This window comes from Mytilus galloprovincialis, chromosome 1, assembly GCF_965363235.1.
Source record: "Mytilus galloprovincialis chromosome 1, xbMytGall1.hap1.1, whole genome shotgun sequence".
Lineage (NCBI taxonomy): Eukaryota > Metazoa > Mollusca > Bivalvia > Mytilida > Mytilidae > Mytilus > Mytilus galloprovincialis.
In genome coordinates, this window is record NC_134838.1 from 10,997,191 (window position 1) to 11,010,744 (window position 13,554).

Below are 13,554 nucleotides of genomic sequence, written 5' to 3' on the forward strand. Positions count from 1 at the left end.
ATATCATATGCTTTACATGAATAGATATAGCATATGCTTTACATAAGTAGATAAAGCATATGTTTTACATGAATAGATATAGCATATGCTTTACATTAATAGATATATCATATGCTATACATGAATAGATATAGCATATGTTTTGTATGAATAGATATAGCATATGCTTTACATGAATAGATATAACATATGTTTTACATGAATAGATATAGCATATGGTTTACATTAATAGATATATCATTTGCTATACATGAATAGATATAGCATATGTTTTATATGAATAGATATAGCATATGCTTTACATGAATAGATATAGCATATGGTTTACATTAATAGTTATATCATATGCTATACATGAATAGATATAGCATATGTTTTATATGAATAGATATATCATATGCTTTACATGACTAGATATATCATATACTTTACATGAATAGATATCGCATATACTTTACATGAATGGATATATCATATGCTTTACATGAATAGATATAACATATGTTTTACATGAATAGATATAACATATGCTTTACATGAATATATATATATAGCTTATGCTTTACATGAATAGATATAGATAATGTTTTATATGCAGCTTTTACTCATAATTCATCAATATGTTCATTCATACAATCATTCAACTTTTTCCTGTTACTGATAAACCTAGTTGGCTAAGTGATATATAGAAATTTGACTTTTGTACATTGTGATTTGAAATATTTCAAAAGTTAACATTATATCATTTAGTATAATTTAACAAAAGAAAATATGTCTTCTGTTAATGGAGAAAATAATCATAAATATGTATTTATCATAATGTGCAAGGTTTAGAAGAAATTAAACTTAAGTTAATGTTTTGACAGTTTCTGTGATAGTTTAAACGCTAAAAATAAGATTTTAAAGAAATAGTTCAATCTGACTAATGAATTGTTAACTTTATAGAGCCAAACATTAGCATAAATGGCCGCGTTGATATATATGTAACTGCTTATAATTTGACTGAATGACATTTAGGTACATATGCCTTATAATCGGTAAGTATACCTTAAGCAAACAATCAATTAATTAATAATACGAGGTGTTTTTGATATAGGGGTACATTTTATATTATCCTATATGGTTTCATTACTTAAGCGAATATACTCAAGTGAAAAAAAAACCCACATATTTTCAGTAGAGTTTTGATGGAATGTCGTATTGGTGGTATTATAGATAATCGATTTGTTTGATTTGAACATGGATTAACTTATGTTCTCTTCAATAATGAGAAAATCACATACCTTACCATATAATCTAATCGGCTATAAAAGGCCCCGGCATAAAGAAAAATGTGAATCAATTGAAACGAGAAAACTAACGGTCAAATTGAAAGACAAAACAATTTACGAAAAACAAATATGACAGACTATAACAACTATCAGATAAATAATGTTCGTACAGAATAAAGAATCAACCAGTACACAACCAACAGATTTAGAGCACAAATATTATTAAAAAAAATGAGAAAAGCATGACATTGTGCAGTACAAAAATAATGTTTACATAATATCGAGAGTACATAGAACCTTAGTTTTCATAACTATTTATTAATGTTTAAATCATAAAAAAGGTATGCTATAGCTATTGTACTATAATCTGTTGTGTGTAAATATCTTTTTTGAAAATAGTAAACACACGAGGCTTACAAGATGTAGATGTTCAATTATAGATATTCACTAAGAAGTTCAACAAAGCTTTCATATGGGCATATTTCATCATAAAATGGAATCTTAATAAATTACAACAAACAGACATACGACAGACATATTGCTAACGTAAAAAGGTAGGTATTCTATTTGTTTGTCTTGTAAACAGCTTTTAAGAATGAATGTAACCTGTGTGCTCTTTTAGATTTTTCATAATTAGATATAAGAAGATATGGTATGAGTGCCGATAAGACATATAAAGCAACAGTAGTATACCGCTGTTCAAAATTCATAATTCGATGGAGAAAAAACTAATCCGGGTTACAAACTAAAACTGTGAGAAACGTATCAAATATAAAAGAACTACGACACAACAGAGACACAACACCGAAATGTAACACCCACAGAAACGAACTATAATGTAACAATGGCCATTTTTCTGACTTGGTACAGGGCATTTTATGAAAAAATGGTGGGTTGAACATGGTTTTGTGGCATGCCAAACCTCCCGCTTTAATGGCAGTGTTAATTATAACATTAAAATGACAACATTCCACGACAGGGTTACAATAAAGAAACAGATAAATGTGAGAAAATAAAGGACTGCGAAACAAACGAATAATAGCCATCAAAAGGTAATAGGTTAAAGAATATTTTTATACGTCAGACGCGCGCTACGTCCACACAAAACTATGCTCTGATGTCAAAAGTTTGAAAGCCATAACAACCACAAAGTTTAAGATCACCGAGGACCAAAAGTTCCAAAAAGTTGTGAGGCCAGGGTTATCCGCCTGGGACAAAAACATCATTATTATCAAGAATAATACATAGTTTTGCAAACAGTACATTTAATAAAATGACTATATAATAGATATACATGATTAAACTGAAGTGGTGACTAGTTATATAGAATATAAACTAATACATTACAAAATCAAAGCCCTGTTAGCCATAGTCAATGCAACGCCCAAAGTGACGTCACATTTAAATTTCTAAAACGTGTTCCGAAAATTAAGAAAGAATTTGGATGAAATTCAAAATTAGATTTTTATGACTTATCTCACCTATATTAATAACAGTGAAAATTATAATACTAATTAATATTTAATTGTAGTAGTAATTAGATAATTAATTGTATTGTCTAACTTTGTGGGTGTTTCTTCTGATCAAACTGCAAACCAAATATATAGTGTAAATTTCGTTGATCCAAAATTAAATCTACCAAATGAACTGGGTGAGTAGTTATCCCAATCACAACACAAGAATACAACAGAAAAATAATACGATTTACAACTACAAACGTTAAGACAATTGACAAAATCCGATGACAACAACAAACACAACATCAAAACCAAACAAATTATTTTGGGATGGAAAAGTATCGTGCCACGTCTTAAAGCAATACGAATTCACACTCAGCAAAACAGTCTTATTCGGGAATAAGTCACGTTCGGTAATAAAATAAATCAGACGACGTAATGACAAACCACAATCTAACACGTGGTAAAAATGTCCATAGTTAGTTTGGACAAAAATACATCGTATGGATCAACCAATTCGTGATGGTGTCCGTAAAATTTACGGAGTGTCATTTTTAATCTGTCCTCCTCCTAACTTTGTTGGAGCAGTTTCTGCGTTAGGAGCACACTCCTGTATATTAAGTCCGTATAGTGTAAACATGCACGATATTAACGTTTCAAACACCATACGAAGGGCAGAGGGTATGTTACTGCTGAGAAATGGGAAATTGATAATTGGGAAGTTGAAATCGTCCCGTTTATCATAGATTTTCGTGTGAAGTCGTACATCTTTGTCAATATTGGGGAAAAGACAAAGGTATAAAGCAGTCCTTCTAGTATCAGTAGTATCCTTAATTTCAAGTTCACTGGGATATATGAGATGCAAGTATTGGCTGAAATATGGGTTATTCAGTGATAGGACATCATCAATATATCGGAAAGCGAAATTAAAGAATTTCGCAAGGTGTTTTTTCTGTTTGTCTTTTAGAAGGGTTTGACTAAACTCTGCTACATACGAGTACAAAAACAAATCGGCTAGTAGGGGTGCACAATAAGTTCCCATTGGAATACCGATTGTCTGTTGAAATATGAATCCTCCAATATATTGTCGATCAAAAAGTCCAGCATTTTGATAATATCATTTTCAGTATATTTTCTGGTAGATTCAGTGTGGTTCTTTACAAAATATGAATTAGTGTTATCCAAAACAAGAAATTTGTATCTACGATTCCCATTTTTATAGAAATAGCTCTGTTTAATGAGAAGGTGCAGTCGATCTTTCAACTGAACATAGGGAATAGTAGTGTAAAGGGTAGAAAAATCAAAAGTCTTTATGTTGCAGCAAAATTGCAAAGATTGTGATCGAAGATTAAGCAGTAGATCTTACGAATATTTGAGAATTCACATTTGGTTAACACCACTGGTAGAATATATCTCATCACAATATTTTTGAAGCCCATCTTTAACTGTAGAAAGAATAGTAGTCAGTATTTTAGAAAGAGGTTTAGTCGAACATTTTGACGATCCAGCTATGTATCGTTCTTTATATTGAGTTTTGTGTAGACAACTCTCCATCAAAGTCACAATTTATAAAAGTAAACTATTATATGTCAAGGTACGGTCTTCAACACGGAGCCTTGGCTCACACCAAATAGCAAGCTATAAAGGGCCCCAAAAATTACTAGTGTAAACCATTCAAATGGGAAAACCAACAGTCTAGTCTATATATATATATAGAGAGAAAAGAGAAACGCTTATGAACCACATCAACAAAAATCAATTACTGTGAACATCAGAACATAAACCTACTTACTGCTTTAATTTCAAATATGACGTCACTTGGCGTTGAGGTTTAAACTTATTCGGATGTGTCTACATTTTGTGTTGCAAATGTCTGGTTATGTAATGTATTTCAGTTGTTTCCTGTAATAAGTTAATACTTCAGTTTTTATCATGTACATCATTGTATAGTAATTTTATAAATTTACTGTTTGCAAAAGTATAAAATATTCTAAATAATAGGGATGTTCTGGTAACTAACAGAAAACCCTGGCCGTTTTTGGCACAACTTTTTTGATCTTTTGGTCCTCGATTTTTGAACTTGTTGCCTTTTGTTGGCTGTTGTTCGTGTGTTTCTTTGTCAATTGTGTCCTCCAATTTATTTATATTGTAGTCATTGGTGTTGAGTTGTCATTTTAATGTTATATTTCACATGGCTATTAAAGAGGGAGGTTTGGCATGCCACAAAACCAGGTTCAACCCACCATTTTTTTTCCTTTAAAAATGTCCTGTATCAAGTCAGGAATATGGCCATTGTTATATTATAGTTTGTTTTTGTGTGTGTTACATTTTAACGTTGCGTCGTTTGTTTTCTCTTATTTTTGAGTGTAGATTCACATTGCGATAAGACGTGGTACGGTACTTGTCTATCCCAAATTCTTGTATTTGGTTTTGATGTTATATTTGTTATTCTCTTGGGATTTTGTCTGATGCTTGGTTCGTTTCTGTGTGTTACATTGTAGTGTTGTGTCGTTGTTCTCCTCTTATATTTAATGCGTTTCCCTCAGTTTTAGTTGGTTACCCCGATTTTGTTTTTTGTCCATGGATTTATGAGTTTGAACAGCGGTATACTACTGTTGCCTTTATTAAGTACAACGAATTATCAGAGGCGACAAATGTGTTAACTGTTTTCGATAGATGTGAACAGGCATCCCTCTGATTTCAAATGTCTGGTTTTGAGCGTTCCTGATGAAGGTAAATCCAGTAAACGCGCTTCGTTCGCATGAAATTATTAAACGTGTTGTTTTCAATTTTTTACAATACTGGGTCGATACCTCTGCTGGTGGACCATCAGCTCAATAGGGGTACAGCAGTCAACATTGCGTTATAATCTTAATTACAATGAAAACAAACAAATATATGATGAAGAAACACAATAAGGAATATATCAAATTTTACAACCTCATGCATTGCTTTCTTATTTTTGTATTTTATTTATGTATTTTAAATGTAAGCAGTAGATGTTACATAAAAAATAATGACTAAATTTGGTTCGATGCCACTGCTGGTGGAGTTTGATTTCAGCATACTTTGTCGGTAAACTGATATGTAGTCACTTTCTATAAAGTAATTAGATTTTTCATTTAATTCATTCACAACTTCACTATTAGATATTGGTTTCATGACGAATGATACGAAAAATACAAAATTACATATCAGTTTACCGACAAAGTATGCTGAAATCAATGTCAAGGTCACAGCTGGTTTAAGCCAAAAAAAAGGCAAAATAAACAGGATTGAAAATAACTTTACCTGTACAAATAAGTAAGGTATTTGATAATACAAACTGAACTTCAACACATGCACTGTATAATTAAATCGAAATACAAAGTCCACTCAAAGCAAGAAAACCAGCAAAAGAAAAACTTTTGCAATCTATTTCAGTGCACACGACCTGGAATATCCTTCATTGCGTACTCCGCTTTATGCAATATGTGTTATAACATTAACGATACCATTTTTTTCTTCTCCAGATGTGGATATCGATTATAATTGTCTCGTCATTGATGCTTGCGGCCAAAATGTAAGAAAATTAAAGATTACCAAAAGGTTGAAGTGCTATAAAAACTCTCTAAGATAAACACTGAAAAATATACGTTAACATCCATTCTGCAATATTGGTACGAATCTAAGAATTTGGATACTAAAATATCGCATAAATGATTTTTTAAAGTAAAAAATGTCAGTTTATATAAGTATTAACAGGTCAGTTATCAGTATCAACAGAGTCTCTGATACTCATAAATCAGACATAATATTTTATAAGAAAAAACGATTTTATACTATTAAAACAATGATATAATTATTTAATATTTATAAATGATTATTTAATATTTACAAAACTTAGTAATACTTTAATAATAATAAATGATTTTTAATATATGAAAATTGAAAATCATTTCTCAACGGCTTGCCATACTTCTGACTTTCTTAACCCTTAACCATAAATATTGGACCAGTTATCCACATAATCTTATTAGGGTAACTTACTATAACATAGTTCCAACATTTACCAATGAAATTAAACACAACAAATTGGACGTAATACTATATTTGTTTATTTTAAAACTGTTTAAATCTGTTACGAAATGAGTCAAATAAAGCGACATGTTTTGCTAACATAAAATATTAATTTCTTTTTCTTTTAATCAAAGTATAAATATGTTGTGCAGTTTATACAATGTTTCATATTTTGAAAAAGACCAGTAAGGTAAATCTATTTAAAATTTCATTACTGTAGAGCAGGGAGAGCTAAAATTTAATTTGAAAAAGGAGCAGTAGTGAGTTCCTGTTGCTTTTTTTTTGTAGATTTTTCAAAGATATGGAAAACAATTAGAGGCTAGTGGCTCACAAGGGTCCACACATAACTTTTAATCTTTGTACTTTGCAAGATAAGTATCGACGAGGGTACGCTGCATGAAGTCATACATTGATTATAAATCACAACGGCATCATTTACAAGCATTCTCTCTCTCAGAATATTTATATTGCTAAAATGACCTCTACCGAATAGTTGTGAATAATAGGTTTTATTTCGTTTTACTGTTAACGTGTGTTGTTTTCATTTTGTGAACCCTTATATCTATAGGTTTCTTAATTTGTACTTTATCGCGGATGTCGATAAAATAGTATACCGCTGTTCAAAAGTCATAAATTGATGAAAAAAACTAAATCCAAAAGGAATACATCGGCCAATAATGTGCACAAATTAGTAAATGAATACTGTTTAAATATGATAACCAACATATGAAAAAGAAGATGTGGTATGATTGCCAATGAGACAACTATCCAAAGACCAAAATGACACAGACATTAACAACTATAGGTCACCGTACGGTCTTCAACAATGAGCAAAGCCCAAACCGCATAGTAAGCTATAAAAGGCCCCGATAAGACAATGTAAAACAATTCAAACGAGAAGACTAACGGCCTTATTTGTGTAAAACATGTATGAATTCTATGAATTCTCGAAAATAATTGATTGGCAGATTGTTATAGTGAAACCTACGCGAATGAAAATATTTAGACACTGCATAGCATGGTTCAATTCATGTAGAGTGCAATGTAGATATTTGTTGTTTATATTGTTTTGGCTTTTGTATCGTTCGGGTGAAATCAATTTCTTTCGTACCAGCCTTGTTTCAATAATTATACTAAACTCTTTTTCCTGTCCTTGGCATCATTATTTCCTAAATCATCATAGTTTCGTAAAAATGTAAGTATACAAAATATAACACGCCTAACAATGAGAGATACAATATGCTTTAAATACAAAACAATAATAATCAATGTCCATATCTATCACATTGTTGTATTGAGACAACCTTTTTTTCATGCAAAAAGATTCATTTTTAAATGTCTATTATAAATGCCCATTAACACGTTTCTGGTAAAAATTTTGAGTTCTTTACTGAACCTATTTAGATTTTTACGCTTTTGATCAAACGGTACCATAAAAAAGTAAAATCACACAATACTGAAATTCAAGGAAAATTTAGAACGGAAAGTCCGTTATCAAATGTTAAAATCAAAAGCTCAAGCTCATCAAAACGCATTTATACCATCAGAACAAATTTTGTTGTAAATTCTGAATGATGATGCAAATTTGGAGAGGAAATGGACATAGGTTGATGCACATTAAACATAAAACTCACAACTATAAGGAATTTAATAGTTATCAAAGGTACCTGGATTATAATTTAGTACGCCAGACGTGCGTTTCGTCCACATTAGACTCATCAGTGACGTTCAAATCCAAATATTTATAAAGCCAAACAAGTACAAAGTTGAAGAGCATTGAGGATCCAAAATTCCAAAAAGTTGTGCTAAATACGGCTAAGGTAATCTATGCCTGGGATAAGATAATTTGACAGCGACCAAACCATTAAAAAAACAGAACTTTTAGGTTGGTTCTTGCTTGTCAAAATAAAAGATGATATAACGAAGAAGAAAGTACCAAGTGAACTGTACATAATCATAAATCAAAGAACCAAAAGGAAAACGATGGAGAGAAAATCATCTACATGAATGATTCAAATCATAATTGTATGAACTCGGTTATGTTTAATTGAAAACAATATGATTTCTGTTCTTTATTCTAAGATAAGTTTTCGAAAATATATTCGTATTGCTTTACTATTACACATTTGATGTTTCTCCCAGTGATGAAGCTTTATGGTAAAATATTGCTCTTTGTGACAGCAATGGCATTGATTGTCTTGGTGTCGAGCTCTCCAGTTTATTCCGGAATAGCTGATGAGACCAGCGAAATAAGCAAAAGTAAGTTAGATTGCATCAATGAGATACAATTATCCCCTTATACTAGGATAAAATACTGCCGTTAAGTGTTGACAGTTGTAAGCATAAACAATAAAATGGTATTGATTGAATATCTGGTAAGTTTAATTATTCTTTATGACAAATAAAGAAGGTGATTCCAAAAAAAAAATGATTTCTTTGCAACAATACGGGTTGAACTGCATCTCCCCCTTCAGGAATTGGAAGCTCAATTTTTGTAAAGCATTGTTGCCCGAGTAATCTAGAGCACTAAACAAATTGTAGAGGATCTTGTTACCATGTCACAGAAGTAAGCATGAAATTAAATCTTGCTGAGAAAAAGAAATCAGTATTTGCTAAGAATTAAGTTTTTGGAATTGTATAGTAAATAAGGACAAGTCTAATTATAAACACACAGAATTGAAACTTTGTCTGTTTTTAAAATAAACGAAGAAGAAAAAATGATATTCAAATATTTGTGATTTTGGAAGCCTCTTGTGAAATATTTTTTCTGTGAATCATTTGCATGGTTTGTTTCCAAATGCTGTTTGCTGAATATGCAACTTCATTTTATAAATGAAATTGGATTTTTTTCTAAAATAACAAAGTATACTATATCAAAAGTTTTACACTATTTCAAGCTATTTTAAGCATCTGATTTCCAGATGGAGGTTATTTTGAAGAAAAGCAGGCTATGTTTTCAGAAATACGACAGCGAAATAGCCATAGTTAAAAGCAACAGTATTATATTGCTGAAAACAAATCCGACATTTAAGTACTATATGCCTGATGTGTACAACTATAATACTATGTCTTTGCAATATCTGAATATGCATTTTAGTACCGTGAAACTTTTTTTTCAAATATATTTGCGAGAGTTATCGGTGCGAATAAATTAGTTTTCACTTTAGTGGAATCCCTGTGTTGCAGTTGACTCGTAAACGGAATAAGGAAATTTACTAGCTGTAACTTTGTTTGACTGCATTCATCAACTTTTCTTATTTTTCTTATCTTTTTTTCAAATTGCGTCAAGATGTTGCTGTCCTAATTGCCACAGAAGTTGTAGCTGCTGCTGCGCCAAATGAAATAAAAATAAATAAGACTGCACATTTGCATAAATGATATAGATGTACATGCTTTCTTTTTGTTATTTCTGTTTATTTGTGCCTGTTTCAATTTTAAGATAGATGAATATTATTATTATCAAAAGATTTGTACGGACGTAATTTACAATTGTTTTGCCATTTAGACATATTGACAATAGCGCAATCAGTGGAGATTATACATTTACTTTTTTTGTCATGTGAGAATGTAAATACTAAAATGACGTCATTCAAACGCTTTGAGTACACACCCGTGGTAAAATATGAATATGTTGTTTTGGCTGTTCCGGTTGTACACCCACGTCATATGCTTTTTTTTTATTAATGAGCTACCCGAAGTCATAGAACGATGACGTCGGAATATAAGCATTTTACGGGAAAATACACGTCTGTGAAACCGAAAATCATCGAAAATCATCGCTCAGAGTGAAATATTTGTTACAAATGGCCAACCCGTAGTAAAAACGAGATATATTCAAGCCCCCATGAATTATTTCTTAAATAAACTAAAGAAAATATCGCCTAATGTTATTTATATTCATACTTATTGTTGAAGCCTTGAAGACTATGATTATCCTTCGAAACCTTATACAAACGCAATTAACTTCATTCTTGAAAGAAGTATTTAACCGTAGGATGTCTAAACTTATCGTGGAAAAGAAAAAAATATATCTCGCAGATGTATAAACAAGTGGTAGTATTTACAACCTTTTATAATAAAACCTGAACAAAACAGTTCGGCCGCTTACACGTAATATATACAGTATAAATAATTAAACCCTTTTGTCATATAAATGAAAATTGATACACACAAAATGTTCGAAATAAGATTAAAATTGTGGATAGAAATGTACAATCTGATTGAAAAGTCAAGTAAATAAACTCATCATAGATACCAAGATTAAATTTTGTATTTATGCCATCCGCGCGTTTCGTCTAATCTAATTTATAAATATGACTATATCAACTATAGTTCATGTCAGTATAGAAGTGCTGACTACTGGGCTAGTGATACCCTTCGGATATTAAAACTCAACCATCAGTGGCATCGACCCAGTGGTTGTAAATAAACTCATCATAGATACTAAAATTTAATTTTGTATTAAAGCCAGACGCGCGTTTCGTCAACAAAAGACTCATCAGTGACGCTCAAATTCAAAAAATTTAAAAAGCCCATATAATGTACGAGGTTGAAGAGCATTGAGGACCAAAATTCTTAAAGTGTTGCCAAATACAGCTAAGGTTATATATTCCTGAGATAGAAAATCCTAAGTATTTCAAAAATTTTGTAAACGGTTAATTTATAAATATGACCATATCAATGCTAATTCATGTCAGCACAGAATTAATAGAGGGACGAAAGATACCAAAGGGACAGTCAAACTCATAAATCTAAAACAAACGGACAACACCATGGCTAAAAATGAAAAAGACAAATAAACAACAGCACACACGACACAACATAGAAAACTAAAGAATAAACAACACGAACCCCAACAAAAAAATAGGGGTGATCTCAGGTGCTCCGGAAGGGTAAGCAGATCCTGCTCCACATGTAGCACCCGTCGTGTTGCTTATGTGATAAAAAAATCTGATAAATAGTCTAATTCGGTAGGTCACATTCATGAAAGGGAAGGGGATTGTAGTTACGACGAAAGGAACATATCCGATATCATGTGTGAAACGGTTATTCCTTAACGGTCAACCAACTCGTGATTGCGTCCGTAAAATTTACGAAGAGGTGATTTCAACTTCGCCATTTGGAACTCTTGGTTTAATAGCTTCCTTGTGAGCAGCAACCCTCTATCAAGAAAATCATGATAGGAAATGCAAGCACGGGAATATCGTATCAGTTGGGAGATATATACTCCGTATGCAGGTGCTGCTGGAATGTTACTACTTAAAAATGGAAAGTTCACAATTGGAAAGCTGAAATCATCTCTTTTGTCGCAAAGTTTTGTTTTCAACCGACCCCCATTGTCAATTTCTAGATGTAACTCAAGATATGAGGCCGAATTAACTGTATCTGTAGTATCCTTTATCTCTAGCTCGATGGGATAGATGCGTTCCACATAGTCACCAAATTGCGAATTATTTAGTGAAATTGTACGTCGGAAGGGCTAGAATTCATATACAGGCATGATTTCGATCAAACCGGTGATTGGAGCCGTCTTAAACTTTAACAGGAATATGTGAAAATAATATAAGTTTATCATATCATTAACGATCTCATGCTCACAGTTTTTGGAATCAGGATCTCTCCTGGGTGACAACGGATTTTTATTTTCACATTTTAAAAAAATGATATCAGGTACAAAATGTCAAAATCATATCAAACACTATAACACAGTAATTTGCTGACATCATTTTTGTCAATGTTATTTCTTAAATCAAAATTGAACTAGTCATACTCAATAGGCAAAAAGCTGCATGGGAATTGTTATTTGTTAAGTTTTCAGTTCTTTTTTTACTACTTTTGTTAGAGTTTTACTTTGGCAAATTTTACAATATAAAAAAAAAACACAACTCATTGTCTTGGTAGTGAAGTGATAAATGTAAATTGTTTTTCTATTTGATAAAAGAAATAATTAGTTTGAAGGTTGCATTAATTTTCCTCAGAGTTCAGTAGTTTTGTGATTTTCCTTTTTACATGTTGTTATGAGGTGTTATTGGATATACTCTTTTATCTAAATAAAATGTACATGCTGTTTATTACCAACATAGCATAACTTATAGGAAAAGAGATCATTAATAACGTATTTGTTTATCGCTACAACAAATAACAAACACGGGTTTATTTTGGTTCTTGAATTGTCATGGCAACATTTAATCAAAATTCACAAAAAACAACAACAAAAACAATAACAACAAACATAACACAACAAAAATATTTGAAAGTCAACATAACATTGACGAAGATTGAACTGATCATTGTATCACAGCATGGCAATTCAAGGCTGGTTTACTAAGGCAGCATTATTTCGAAATTCAGTAGCAACTGGGATATCACGTAAATAACGCTCCTTTACTGTAAATATATTTTCTATTTTTTCTATGATGTCACAATGACATATAAATGTAATAAGACTGGAGCATCTGAAAAATAAATAATAACTGCAACAAACTAAGCTCAATTTATAAAGGTCGAAGAAGTATGGGTCAAAATTTGCCAACGTCTTTTGTCTGCTTTGTTTTATGAGTAAAATGTAAACTCACAAAACTCCGGAGAAAATTCATAAAGGAAAGACCCTAATCAAATGGCAAAATCAAAAGCTCAAACACATCAAACGATTGGATAACAACTTTTATTTTCCTGACTTGGTACAGGCATTTTCTTGTGTAGAAATGGTGGAATGAAACTTGTCTAATAGCTAGCTAAACCTCTCACATGTATGACAGTCGCATCAA

General features: G+C 31.4%; 1 long non-coding RNA gene across 1 annotated transcript; it reads left to right on the forward strand.

The window, feature by feature from the left end:
* The first annotated feature begins 345 nt into the window (after nucleotides 1-345).
* Nucleotides 346-7,268, forward strand: LOC143069545 (uncharacterized). The gene is made up of 3 exons (XR_012976437.1): nucleotides 346-1,825; nucleotides 6,241-6,290; nucleotides 7,076-7,268. It is a non-coding gene; the product is annotated as an uncharacterized LOC143069545 (long non-coding RNA).
* Nucleotides 7,269-13,554: the final 6,286 nt, after the last annotated feature.